Source organism: Phodopus roborovskii, unplaced genomic scaffold (assembly GCF_943737965.1).
Source record: "Phodopus roborovskii unplaced genomic scaffold, PHOROB, whole genome shotgun sequence".
In the NCBI taxonomy this organism is placed as follows: Eukaryota; Metazoa; Chordata; class Mammalia; order Rodentia; family Cricetidae; genus Phodopus; species Phodopus roborovskii.
Window position 1 is genome coordinate 18,680,361 of NW_026126558.1, and position 15,048 is coordinate 18,695,408.

Sequence of the window (15,048 nt, forward strand, 5' to 3'; positions counted from 1 at the left end):
AATAAAGTGCTTGTATGACAAGCATGAGGACCTGAGTTTGATCCCTAGAACTCACATAAAAAAGCCAAGCATAGAGGCACAGTCTTGAAATCCATCTCATCCTGGGAAAGCAGAGACAGGTGGACTTCTGGGGCTCACTCACCAGCCAGCATCACCTGAGAGATGAGCTCTAAGTCAATGAGAGACTATTTCTCAACAACAACATCAACAACCAAAAATGATGACGGCTCTTGAGGAGTGACTTCTGATATTAACCTCTGGCCTACTTTCCTCAAGCCATTGAAGGCTCTGTGTTATCACCTAGCCATATGGTTTCTGCTTCCCGAGGGTCACTAACTGAAAACCCATTGCTTGTCAAAGAGTGTCATCACTCAGAGTGATGGTGAAGGTAGAGGTGGTCACTATTTTGCAGCTGTTCCCTTTGGAGCATTGCTACAGCATCACCTTCCGCCAGGCAAAGGCCTTGGAGGTGGGGTGCTATGCAGAGCTGCCTCACAGGAAACATCCTAATGGAGTTTCTCTTTTCCTGAATTCCACACAAAAATTCCCAGATTCTCCTCTTGCTCCTCCTGTTTAGAAAGCCTTTGAGTCTTCCAGCCCTTTTCCTTGTTCCTCACTCCCAGCCTTTGGCTGCCCTTCCCCTTAAGGAACTTTCTGTGGTCACACCCCCACTCTGACACAGCACACTTGAAGTTCTCTGACATGGCCCTTCTTCAGAACCATGGGACTGATTTGTAGAGTCCACTGCTAAAAGCAAGAACAGAGTGCTAAGCCAAAGCCAAGGCCACATATGACCACAATAGCACACAGGCAGTCCCTTCAGGCCAATTCCTCTTAACTATAGAGGGAGAAAAGAGCCCCCAACAAGCAGCCCAAGGCAGAGCAGGCTAATGGTGCCTGTGCCAACAACTTACCATGAAGAGGGGACGTGCTGCCTCGGAGGTTGCTAGGGAAAGCACCCAAAATCTCAGCATCTTTCTTCTGAGATTGCTACAAGTGGCCAGAGCACAAAATGCAAAATGAAGTTGGAGGTTAGGGAACAGAACGATTTCCAAAAAAAGTCATTTTAAAAACCATAGTTAAGTCTGGAAGAATCCTTCCTGAGCACAAAACCAGGCTCTAGATCATAAAGAACCACGCACACACTCAGTTCCCTGGGGTGGGTGACTGCAGCTGTAGGGAACCAGGAGACTTGGGAGCTCAAGACAGGCATCGTGGGGGCACAGCAGGTGCCAGGAGGAACTTCCTGTTCTTAGAAAGGCATGAGGGTGTGTAGTGCTGGGGGATCTCTTTGTAGTGACTTCTCTCAGCCTCTGGTTTCCTGAGTCACTGAAGTCCTACCCCGCAGATGATGGGAGGGTTCATTAAAGGCAGAGGTGAAACCAGTTCATTGGGAAGGAGCTGAAAAGCTACAGGCAGAGAGAGAGAGAGGGAGGGAGAGAAGGAGGAAGGAAGGTAGAGAGGGACCAGAGGGAGAGGGGAAGGGAGGGAGGGAAGAAACTATCCAAAAGATTTGATGCCACAAGTTCTGCAACATCAGCCTCACCCTAGGGTGTCCCTGAGCTAGAAGTTACACAACTTCCTGGTTCCATTTAACTTACGTTTCATGTCTCCTGCCACCCAAGCCCCATGTAAACTGCCCGCCCTTAGCATCTGCTGCTGAATACTATGGTGACAACACAGAAATTCAGACAAGTTGGAACGTGGTCCCCAAAGACAAAATAGTGCTGGCCATGTCTGTGGACAGGCAGTGCTCTACCTGCCAAAAGAAAACGGAGACGCCAAAATCACACTAGAAGACCAGCAAGGAAGGACCCTCACGCAAGCTGTCAAGGCTAGCGCCAGCAAGTCACGGTTCTGCCACACCAACAAAGTCAGGAAGAGTGAGAATGGTTTGAGAAAGAGGCATCTTCCGGCTCGGTTTCCGGCTGAGGGTTGGGGGAGGTGAGTCACCTAGAACAGCCTCCACCTCTAGAAATTCCCTCTGCCTCTAGAAAAGGAAGGCAAAAGCCATGGACAGCCCTCTCTGGGGACTGCTAGAGCAGGGCCTGTTGGTGGACAGGCGGCTGGTCAGGAAGGAGAAAGAGAAGAAGCTGCTTGAGGAGGTGAGCACGGACCAATGCCAAATCAAAGACCTGGATAAAAAACCCAAAGACACAGGGTGCCCAGAAGCTTCCTCCTAGCCCTGGGGACTAAGAGTGCTTCCTGAGAAGAAGGGGCAATGTGCCAGTCCAAAGCACACTTTCCTATAAACACATGGAGGGATTGGGGGTGGGGGTGAGCTGCCGCTAACCCATATTCTCCAACCACCTCAGAGCAGCAGCAATCAGTAGAGATGCGCTAGAGACAGCACCCACCACCACCGAGTCCTCCTGACCTCCAGAGCAGGGCAGCACCTAGAACAGACAGCAACCAGCCTCCACAGGGCTGACTCTTCTCTGAGAAGTCCCATTTAGGCCAGAAGCCCCCAACACCATATCCTAAGGCCCCTGGAGGCTTCCAGCACAGCACACATCCCCCACCTAGTTCAAGCCACCTATCCCTTGCTGGTGCAGGAACCTACCTCTTCTGAAAAGCTACAGGTCATGATAAGGATGCCCACCCCACCAGGGAAGCCACACTCCAGCCAGCAGAGTTTCTTTTGTCTTTCTCAACTCCATCCATTGTTTGTTCCCCTTATATCTCCTTGAAAAAACATAACCCACTCTTCCCTAAACTAGACCTTCTATTTATCCAAAAGGTGTATAAATGTCATAGTCTGAGGCTTGGCAAGTCTTTCTAGAAACAGCCTTCAAAAATTTGATTTCTCCAAGTAACAATGAGTCGGACTGTTTTGGCCCTCACCCCACATTGGGAATCTCAGCCATGTGGAAGGGTTGCCTGCTAAGGGAATGCTCTGTCTACCTTGTCCCCACCTGATGTCTTTCCTGATCTCTGATCTGTTCTTGCCTGGAAGGCTTTCTTTATATGGGAAAGAACAAAAGGGCCATTGCATAAACACATCAAAGAGGAACACCCCATTCCTGAAATGACAGAAATGACTCCAAAGCAGGGGTCAGCCTGACCCTAAGCTTCCTCAGGTCTTCAGCATCTGACCTGGAATTAAAGCCAGAATCTAAAACATCTAACAAAATGTGGGGGCAAGTCTGATTTCCCATGCAGGCCAAATAAGAGGTCAACCATCAGAAGAAATGAAGGCGGTCATTAGTCAAAAGAGCAGGATGTGGCCTCAAAGCATTTCGGAAGACTTCCTAGGTAATGAAGATTCCAGATGCCTCCATGACGACCCCCACCTAACCTGTCAAAGGAGTGCACTATTTGTTCTGGTATCCACTTGAAGGAGGAACCACCCGCTCTCAGGTTTGTAGTTAAATAAAACTATGCTCACTATACATGAGGGTCAGATCCCTGTTCCCCATACAACACTCACCGCTTGACCATGACTCATATTCTACCCAAGAGGAAAGGGCCTAAAACAGTTAAGTGGCTCCATAGCCTTCCAAACTTTTAGGTTTAAATAATAGGATCTATGAGAACTGAGCGGCAGGTGATCCGCTGCCCAGCCCAGATCAGGGACCCAATCACTTTTTCAAATGGGGCTGTGATGTGGAAAGTCTACAGTCCTTAAAGTTAGAAAATACCCTTACCCAGGACTGAATGGGCTCCTCCGGTCAGTGTACAGACATAGTTTAGAATCAGCAAAATTAATAAATCTCAACAAACAACACAATGGGCTATAACTAATTACAGAGGTTTATCCCAAAGGGAACACAGAAGTGCAGTGGTTCTCCACCAGGGTGACTCTCCTCCCTTCCCAGGGGACATTCAGCAAGGTCCAAAGATGGTTTCCATTCTTAAAACTGGGACAAGATGGGATGGAAGGTGCTACTGACATCTAATGGGTGGAGCCTGGATACTGCCAATCATCCTACAATGCACAGGACAGCTGCCCCCCGCCCCGCAACAAACACACACACACACACACACACACACACACACACACACACACACACAGATGATTCAGTTCCATTGTCAACAGTGCTGAGACTGAGGAGGTCTGTCATAAACGCAGTCACTTGAAGCCCCCCTGAGGCATCCAGCAGGGGCCAGGGCCTCTCTGAGAAGCCCCACAAAGTTCTGCTGCCAGGAGCAAACAGTATAGACTCTAGAAATGCAGGCACGAGATACGAAGATCCCTGGAGCTTGCTGGGGATGGGGTTCATCAGCCCCTTGTGTCCATTCATGAGCCCCTGCAATTACCAAAAGCTCAGCTATCAAGGTCAAGTACTATTTTCTTTCCAAGTAGTCCAACTTTTTAAAAGACCCTCCCTAGCTAAAAGGAAGCCTGTTTCAAGTGAACCATTTCTACTCATGACTTCATTTAAACCTCCCAGGTATTCAATCGGGACCATTATCATCATATGACAGAAAAAAAGGCCTGGGGTACAGAGGTTTAGACAACACTTCCAAGGTGACACATCTAGTTAGTGGCAAGGCCACAGAAACATCTCCCCAGGAACACCAAATTTGGAGCTTATTTGTGACACCTGGAGTAGGAACCCAGGCACTCTGACTCCGCCCAGTTCTCCATCTGGCTCACACAGATGAAGTGTGAAAGTTGAGCCTAAGAAGTCAATACAAGCACTCTTGTTCAGGTAGATGAGCAGAGGCACACCATGGAGGTTGCCATGGAGGTGGGTTCCAGGCACTAATCTTTGAGGCTCAGCAGAAACTCATCACTACCCTGGTTTCTGCAGGTGCAGACATCTCCAGGTTCAGCTCTTGCCAGTTCACTGCTACCTGTATGGTGCCTTGAACGCCATCAGCTTCTCACTTCCACCTTCTCTCTCCGGCAGACACAGCAAACAGTGTCAATGGCTGATTTGTGACGTCAGGGCCAATGGCTGATTTGTGGCGTCAGGGCCAATGGCTGATTTGTGGCATCAGGGCCAATGGCTGATTTGTGACGTCAGGGCCAATGGCTGATTTGTGGCATCAGGGACAGTGGCTGATTTGTGACATCAGGGCCAATGGCTGATTTGTGACACAGACAGCCAGCTCCAAAATTCATTTATTACCCCTAACTTGCCTGCACAGAGACTACCAGGCCTCATTCCGTGCTCCCTCGAGGCCAGAAATCCGATATTATCTAGAAATAATGAAAGGAAAGCAATTGTCAGTCTCAAGGTTTCCTTATTTTGCTTTAGTCAAACTTCTCCTGGGGTCCCTTGGCCTCTCTCTGCTTTGTTTCATAGCAGGAGGCTCTACTCTAGACCAGGCAGGCTACAGACCTTGCAAGAACAAATCTTACAATGTCAGGAATTGGTCTGAGCTTGAGAAACCCAACCTAAAGGGCTGTGCCTTGTCCTTACATCCTCATGGTCATGACTGAAGGCAGTCTCATTACCATTGAGACCCATTCAACACATCACCTTTTCATCCACAGGAAGCCGGGGACAGTCAAAGAACTGCATTTATCTAAATTGTGTTCAGAATCATGTTTCTGATAGGCTGGTGGTATATTCAAGTCCATTGCTTGTTTCAGAAAACAATGGGGCTGACAAGGTGACTCAATGGGTCAAGGTGCTTGCTGTTGAGCCCGACAACATAACTTCAGTTCTGGGATCCTGTATGGTAGCTGAAGACAACCTACTCCTACAACTTGTCCTCTGGCCTCCACATCATGTATACCATGTACACTAGCATGCTCATCTTCCCAAACACACACACACACACACACACACACACACACACACACACAATTTTTTAAAAAAGAAAACAAGACATACCAGATGGAACATACTTGTCAGATACACTTTTTAAAATTTGATTTAGAGGCAGGTAAGATGACTCAACCAGTAAAGGCATTTGCTATCAGACCTGAGGATCTGAGTCTGATCCCTAAGACTTTTTCCCACTGTGGATAAAGACTAACTTCTGACAGGTTGTGCTCAGACATCCACACCTGTCTTCACATGCGCACGCGCGTGCGCGCGCACACACACACACACACACACACACACACACACACACACACACACACACAGGATCAGTTGATAAGTGTAACTTTAAGAAAATAAACAAATAGGTTTTAGATTGATGTATGTGTGTGTTAGATGCAAGTATGTCTATGCACCACGTGTGCAGTGCCCACCAAGGCCCGAAGAAGTCAAACTCACTGGAGCTGGTGTTATAGATGCTTGCGAGTCACTCTGTGGGTGCTGGCGATCAAACCTAGGTACTCTGGGTGGTCACTGCTCTTCACCTATGAGCTGTCTCTCCGGCCTGCAGCCCCATATTTAAAATGAGTTAAATGTTGTGAAGCTAAGCTTTCTGCCTCCCAGCACTTGTAACACTTTACCGTCACCAAGCCCTGTCCCTGTCTGATGTGCAGCCCTTCTCCATGTGTCTCTTACTGATCGCTAGGGGACTATCATGTAACCAGAGCCAACAGAGCTTGCTGTCTGGTGCATTTTGATACTTAAAAGGCACTGCACCCCTGCCCTTGTCTGGGTGCTCTTGAGGGGAATTTCTGGGAAGGCAGCAATATCTCCTGGACAGCTGCTTTGTCCCTGTTGCTGAGCACGGGTGGCTTTGGGAAGGGCCTGGGAAATGCCCACCTCAAGGCCTCCCTCTACAATGGGAGGAGGTTGTGTTCCTGTGTTCTAATCATTTATGGGTGATGGAAGCTCCCAAAGCAGGGAGGGGTCCAGGGCCCTTGCTAACCTAAAGAGCCTTAGCTCAGGATGGTTTGGAATCAGTCATGCTGTATTATACAACAGGCTGGAAAGGATGAGCCCCACTGGATGGTCGTGGGCAATAGCCTAAGTGGTGAGTACCAAGATTACACAGCCAGTTGGAGCATGAGGCAGTGACTAGACCTGTGTCCTCCTGCTTCTGTGGACCCTTCTCCTACCATATCCCACAGACAGCACACTGTGTGGACCCCGCTGCACTTCCACCCTGAGAGGAGTCACCTTAGTGCTGCAGTTATCCCCAGAGAGCATGCTGCTATCACAGCTAGCAATTCCTATCAAGAGGGAGAGGACTAGAAACTCTGGCTGATACCAGGGTGCTCTCTGCTGGCTAGCTACTGAACACATTCTCAGAGAGCTGTAGGATGGGTTCCGGGAGTGAGGCATCCGAGGGAGTGTCCTTCCACTCTAGATCACCTCTTCTGAAGCCCCGGGAGCCCTGGGGGTGGACAAATCATGCTGTATTCCTCTGACCACATCCCTACACGTGCCTGCCACTAGGACGACACTGTGGGGACCAGGAATGATGGTGTCAGAAAGCACAGACCAAAACAAACACCAAACAAACCCTATGGCAGCATAGATTTAACAAGACAGACTAGCAGAATATATTGAGCTGGAATAGAAAAACAAATGTCAAGGAAGTCCAAGGGAGAGGGTCTACTTGTGCCTGGCCCCCAGCTTCAAAGAGAAAATAGAGGCAGATGAGAATGAAGATGAAGATGGCAGTGCATTTCTGGAAGAAGGAGCAGGCTCAGCTTCCTTGTCCCCCAGCCCAACCACCATGCTTCCCCTTTCTTGCCCCTTCCCTCCAGTGCTGAGGAGGTGAGTGGGGACAGCCCCTTGCCAGACCATTCTAGTCCACAGCTAGGGCTGAGAGTCCAGAGCTGAACCTCTGCAGCTCCAAGCCTGGATCATTGGGAACCAACTAGAAGCGCAAGCTTTCAGGCTGGGGAGTTGGCTCAGTGGGTAAAATAAAAGCGCATGGGCACCCGTGTTTGGATCCCCAGTGCATATGCAAAACTCCTGGGCGTGGTAGAACATGCCTGCAACCCTAGAACCGAGAAAGCCCAGTCAGTGAGCTGGAGGTTCAGTGAGAGAAGCTGCCTAGGAAGCAAGGTGGAGTGTGCTTGACTGTGAAGACTGTCACAGCAGGCTGGATCTGAGCATGTGGGTTAGAGACCTGAACAACAGGATGGGTGGGTGGTATTAAGAGCTAAAGGTGGAAAAGAAATCCGTGTGACCAATGTACCAGACTAAGGACCAGGCAGCAGTGAGAGCTGAAGTTTCAGAAGGGATGCAGGCTTAGAGCAGTCAGAAAGCAGAGTCACACTCTGGGCTTCTTAGAGACCTTGGGGAGCCATAGAAAATATTTGGTTTGGAGATAGGGGGAGTCTGGGTCTTAGAATGACCCCCCCCCGTGTTGGTTTTGTCTTTTATTGGATGCTGTGCAGTGGCAGATGGTATAGGCACCCTCACCCTGGGAGCTCACAATGGCTACAGTATCACCAGCTTTAGCCTCTGAAAGGGGCCCTGTAAATGGCCATCTAGGAGGGAAATCAGCCTTTAGGTCAAGGATCACCTGCAATCAGATTAGAAAAGGAAACCAAGCAACCCTCTCTAGACCACAGGTCTGTGACATGGTGGAGTGGGGACGGTGACAGAAAATCCTCCTAAGCATATAGTAAGAACTGTGACTGTGATTGCTACATACCTGGCATTCAGCAGGTGCACAAAGCCATGGTGACTCCTCTCTACTCGAACCCTCCTCTTCCCAGACAGGGCTTCAGTGACTTTTCGACATTGTTTGTCTGGGGTCCCTTAAGGTGCCCCTTCAGTTTCTTCTTGTCCCTTGTTAATGATAACATGGGTTGAGTGCCTTTTCCATACCACAGCCCCAGACACAGGACCCATCTCACCCTGCGGTGCGGTTGTAATGGTAGTGTTTTCCCACTTTAGAGGTAAGAAACACAAAGCCAATACTATAGGGCACTAGGGAGGTAGAAGGGGGATCCGAAGGTCAATATTCTTATTGGCTACATAGAGAGTTAGGGGCAGCAAGAGCTATATGAGACTTTGTCTCCCAAAAAAGGGAAGGAAGAAAAGAAGGGAAGAAGGGGGGAATGAAAGGAAGGAGAAAGAAAGGAGAAAGAAAGAAAGAAAGAAAGGGAGGGAGGGAGGGAGGGAGGCAGGGAGGGAGAAAGGAAGAAAGAAAAGCTCACAGGCATAGAACTTGCCTTTGAGGATAAAGGTACCTGAACCAGATGCCAGCCTAAGCATATCTCTTCTCCTACAGCCTGCGACATGAGACTACCCAGAACTGTGACCCTCGGGGTACACTTTCACCCTCCATAATTTATCCTCAGATAGTTGTGGGGCAAATCTTAACTGTTTGAGTCTTCTTCTTTGATCAACAGACCCATACTTCCAAAGGTCAGTGAGCTATAGCCACATGCACACCTACTTCCCCCGGAAGGTAAGCAGCCCCATCTCTCATGAGCTGCAGCTTTTCCCATTGAGGCCCTAATTTCATGCCACCATGCCTGTGTTGCCCCGGTTCATAGGAACCTTAAGTGATCTGCCCTAGGTAGGATCCTGTGGGACAGGAATATTCTCAATGTCTCTTACCAAGTCTGGCAGACACAGGACTTAGGTCTCTCCCACACTAGCATCCTTGAGCAGTTCCCCTTTTCTGCTCATGAAACCAGTGTCTACCCCTTGACCTGTCTCTCTCCAACTGTCTTCTTGCCAACCGTGACGCTCTCTGCTCACAGCCACCTTCTAACTGCCTCTTAGATTGTTCACTCCCTGAACATTCCAACAAACCAACTGCTCATTCAGCCCTATGGTGGCTCAGGCCAGGTCCCTCCATATTGCGACATGACCATTCTCTGCCCTTTATTAAAGTTATTTTCCAGGATGCATGCTTCTCAGTGAAGCATAACTACAGACTCTTTAGACACAAGAACTGTCTTAACTTTTCATCCCACAACACTGGTCACAATAACTATGACTCAAAATTACTAAAATTTATTTCAAGTGTGGCTGAAAAGTGAATTGATATGAAGAGTTAGTTCAGTCAAGAGGGTTTTTGATTCATAGAGTCATTTCAGGTTTTCAAAATAAACATGAATGTGCATCTTAACACAGAATCTTGCAAAATTGCTCACCCTTGCAGGGTTCTCTAGAAGGATATAGAACATACACAGGGACTTATTAGATTGACTTACATGGCAGGAAATAGGTAGTCAACAGTGCTCCACACGAGAAGCAAAGAACATGGTCAGTTCAAGTCCCAGTCAGGGTGTTAGAATAGCCTAGAACAGTTCTGAACTGCCCCTGGTGTATCGAGTCCATACTGAAAGAGCTGGGAAGCAGAGTGTGAAATCAGCAGAGGATAGAATGCACTCAGTAAGAAGGGTGCTTCAGTCTGGCTGCTGTGACTCATGCCTTTGACTCACTCCTTTAATCCCAGCACTCGAGAGGCAGAAGCAGGCGCATCTCTTCAAAGCCAGCTGTCTACACAGGGAATTCCAAAATAGTGTACGCCTATATAGAAAGACCCTGACTCAAAAACCAGAAACAAAAAATTTAAAAAAAAAGGAGGGAGGGAGGGAAGAAGGGAGGAAAAAAGGAAGGAAGGAGGGAAGGAGAGAAGGAAGGAAGCCACAGGCATGTGCACGCACCATGCTTTTTCTGGGAGACTTCTTCTGCAGCCCCAGCCACTGTCCTGCATGTAAGTGCTCTTAAGACACTCCCATCAAACACACAGGTGCATTTCATTCATCTGATTATCTCTTAACCTAGTCGGGATGACCACCAAGACTAAATCTTGGCAACTTCTAGGGAGGCTGTAAAGGATTTACTCAGAATCTCTGGGGAAAGGCCTAAGGGAATCTACTCTTTGGTTTTAACTTTTTCTTTTAGAGTTCAGACTCATGAAACAGTGGTAAAGGTAATAAAGGTCCCACATACTCTTCACCCAACATCCCCATAACCCATAACCATTACACAAAGACCCAAATCCAAAAGTTCATGTTATACCACTCTACAGGCCTATCCATTTGCTCATTGTCATAGTCTGCTTTCTGTTGCCATGATAAAACACTGACCAAAACCGACTTGGAGAGCGAAGGGCTTGTTTTTATCTTACAGGTTATAGTTCATAACAAAAGGAGCCCAGGCAAGAACTCAGAGCAGGAAGTGAAACAGAGACCCCAGAGGAACGCTGCTCTCTGGCTTACCGTCCCCAGGATCATCTGCCCAAGTGTTACACCTCCCACAATAGTGTGAGCCCTTCCACATCAATCATCAAACGAGAAAATGTCCTACAGGCTTGCCCATGGGCCAGCCTGATGGAGGCCATTCTTCAACTGAAGTTCCCTCTTTCCAGGTGACCCTAGCTCATGTCAAGTTGGCAAAAGCTAACAGACATGTCAATGTCTTCCCGTGTCACCTGCGCTTTAGTGACCCTTCGTGTCTGGCAGGGTTAGTGCCCCTCTTTTTGTCTTGGTTCTCCCGTGTTTCACACACTGGTTAAAACATTTTAGCAATTCCATGAAACAAAGCCTGTTGGTATTTTCAGAGTGCATTAAGCTTACACATTTACTTAGTGAGAATTAACATCTTTGTGGTATTGACCTGAGAGACTCAGACATAAGGGTGATGTCTGTCACTCAGCTGGCTTCTGTCTCCCAAAAACACTGTATTTTTTTCCCCAGTTTAGATTTTTTTTTCCGTTTTCTACACAGGTTATTAAACTCAGAGCCTTGCATATCTTTGGCAAGTTCCGCACTGCTAAGACTCATACTCAGTCTTTTTTGTTGTTGTTTGGAGAGAAGTTCTCACGATTTGTTGGGTCTGGCCTTGAATTCAGTTCAGATGGCTCAAATAGGCCTTGAATCTGCAGTGCCTCTGCTCCAACCTCCTGAGGAGCTGGAATTACAGGGCCAGGGATTTTTTTCTTTCCTAATCATTTAACCTTCTCCGAGGCTCTTCTATCCAAGGTTCCCTCTGTGTCCTTTAACACTATATGCTATTTGTACTTCAAAAGGCTATGAGAGAGAAAGAGAGAGAGAGAGAGAGAGAGAGAGAGAGAGAGAGGTGCTCTACTACTGTGGCAGTACTTTTGAATATCAGGAATTCCAGGACTACCATCACATCATCTGCCAATGGGAAGACTTCATAACCATCCTTGAAGACTCTGACTTTTCTAGTCTGATTACACTGCCTATCAATGGTACTATTAGTAGGCATACGTGATGCTTTGAATGAGAAATATCTCCCAAAGGCTCATGTCTCTGAACGTTTGGCCCTGGTGGCTGGCACTTCGGGCCAGCTATGGAACCTTAGGACGTACAGCCCTGCTGGAAGAAGTACATCACTGGGGTGAACTTGGAGAATTTATAGTCTCCCCCACTTCCAGTTTGCCCTCTACTTTGTTTTCATTTGAAAATGTTCCAGCTTCTTGCTCCAGCTGCCATGTCTCTCCAATATTGCAGGCTCCCTTTTCTCTCTTCTGTAAGTCATTTCTGGTCATAGTGTTTTTTTCAGGGCAACTAAAAGTGGCCAGTACAGCATGCTTATTGTGTTCCTGATAATATTAGATGTTTCTTATGACTATGTTTCCCTTACTACAATAATAACTTTAAGCTAGATAGACAGATTATACATATATTCATTAGGAAGACGTTAATCAATTCTTTCATTCTTTAATATTTTAAAGTCATGAACAGGTACCTAATTTCAGTGGAAACAAATTTATTAGTATTGACTTTCTTAGCAGATTTCTTATTATTAACCCAACATCACCTCCTAGAATATTTCACTTAGTCATAGTGTCTTACTGTCTTTATACAATGTTTTGCATTGACATTTATAAGCAATTTTTTCCTCTCATCATAGCAGAGACAGATTAAGTGCCCATGTTCTACTTGGAAGGGAATTGCATGTATGTGAGTGAGTGAGTGTGTGTGTGTGTGTGTGTGTGTGTGTGTGTGTGTGTGTGTGTGCAGGCAAATTAATAGAAACAGGAAGTGGGGTCTGGGTGGATGAAGTGAGTGGCCAGGGTAGGGGAGAAGTGGGTGGAGTAATCTGGAAGGGTGCATCTTGTCCCCACCCATCCCATACTATTGCTGGATTTCACTGCCAGATGCCATGAGGAGAACAGCTCTGATCCATTCCATTCTCCCTACAGGATACTCTGCTTCATTTCCTGCCCAGGAATCACACAATGGAGCCATCTGAGTATGGTCTTAAACTGTGAACCAGAACAAACAGCTATCGGGCATAGTAACAAAGTTTCAGTGAGGATGTGGAGAAAATGGAATTTGTATTCTTTGCTGGTGGTATTGTAAGATATTGTGGCCACTTTGTAATACAGTTTATCCATTTTCAAAATGTCAGTCACTATCTTGGTGAGTTCCAGGTCAACTTGGGCTACATAAAACCCTGTCTCAAACAAAACCCTCAAACATTAAACAGTAACCCCCTTATATCCCTCCCCTGAGCCCCAGGTGATGACCATTTTAGTTCCTGTCTCTATGAATTAACTACCCTAAGTACCTCATGAATGAAACTGTGTAGTACTTTTGTGGCTGTCTTGAAATTAATCCAGACTGTGTCATGTCAAAATTCTCTTCCATTTTAATGGAGCATAGTGTGTTGTTGTGTGATTATGCCATACTGGGCTTATTCATTCATCCTTGATGGACAAACTAATTTTAAAGCCTATGTAATCCTACAGCCCCACTAAATAGCTTTTCTAGTTTTCTAGGTAGCCTCTATACACATCTCTCTCTCTCTCTCTCTCTCTCTCTCTCTCTCTCTCTCTCTCTCTCTCTCTCTCTCTCACACACACACACACACACACACAGGGGTTGGTTTGTTTTTGTTGTTTGTTTTGAGACTGGGTTTCTATGTCACTCTGGCTGTCCTGGAACTTACTTTGTAGATAAAGCTGACCTCGAACTCAAGAGACATGCATGCCTCCCAAATGCTGGGATTAAAGGCAGGTGCCACCATATTCAGTAACTCTCTGTAATTTTTATTGGATGCTAATTGCCTATGATACTTAAGGCATATTGAGAGGGGTTGACAAACTATACCCAGGAGACCAGTTGGTTCCACTGCTTGTTGTTATCCATAAAGTTTCATTGATAAAATTCACACTCATTTGTTTATCTACTTAGGTTTGCATCCCACAGCAGCAGAATTGAGTAGCTGTAACATCAATTATAACAAAGCCTAAAATATTTCACTACTTGGCCTTTTAAGAAAATATATGTCCTTTCCAGAGCTCTAGTAACAAATAGACCTCTACATTAATAAAGTGAAAATACAAGTTTATTTTTCTTTCATGGCTTCTTAGTTGGGGTTTTATTGCTATGAAGAGACACCACAACCACAGCAACATTTATAGGGCTGGCTTATAGTTTCAGAGGTTTAGTCAGTTATCACCATGGTGGGAAGCATGGCAGCATGCAGGCAGACATAGTGCTAGAAAATGAGCTTGAGAGTTCTACACCTGGATCTGTAGGCAGCCAGAAGAGAGGGACCCTGGACTTGGCTTGAGCATTTGAAACCTCAAAGCCCACCCCAGTGTTGCACTTCCTCCAGTAAGGCTGCACTAACCTAGTCCTCCCCAGACAACACCACCAACTGGAGATCAGGTGCCCAAGACTCTGGGGGTTACACCTCATTCAAATCATACTTTCCAGCACCCCCACGGGGTTAAACACTGCCGAGCCTTCGGACATGGTCACACCAGCTTCCGCCAAACTCAGTCTAGCATTTGTATGAAAAGTCACCATGGGTGGCCCCACAACCTTCAGTGGATACCAAAGCCCCTTTTATAAAGTGGCATAGCATTTTATACAGCTCATGCATAGCTTTCTATGCATTAGTCACATTTAGATCATTACAGTACCTGTTGTGATGGGAGTACCATGTAAATAAATGATAATGTATTGTTTAGGAAACAAAAAGCACATTTCCAGTGCAAAAATCAACTTCTCTTCTAAATACTTGCAACCCATGTTTGGTTGAATCCCAGGTGTAAAACCCATGGATACACTCTCTCTTACGTTTCTTAAGATTTCAAAAAGAGCCGGGCGTTGGTGGCGCACACCTTTAATCCCAACACTTGGGAGGCAGAGGCAGGCGGATCTCTGTGAGTTCGAGGCCAGCCTGGTCTACAGAGCGAGTTCCAGGACAGCCTCCAAAACAATACAGAGAAACCCTGTCTCAAAAAACAAAAAAACAAAAAAATAAAACAAAACAAACAAACAAAAAA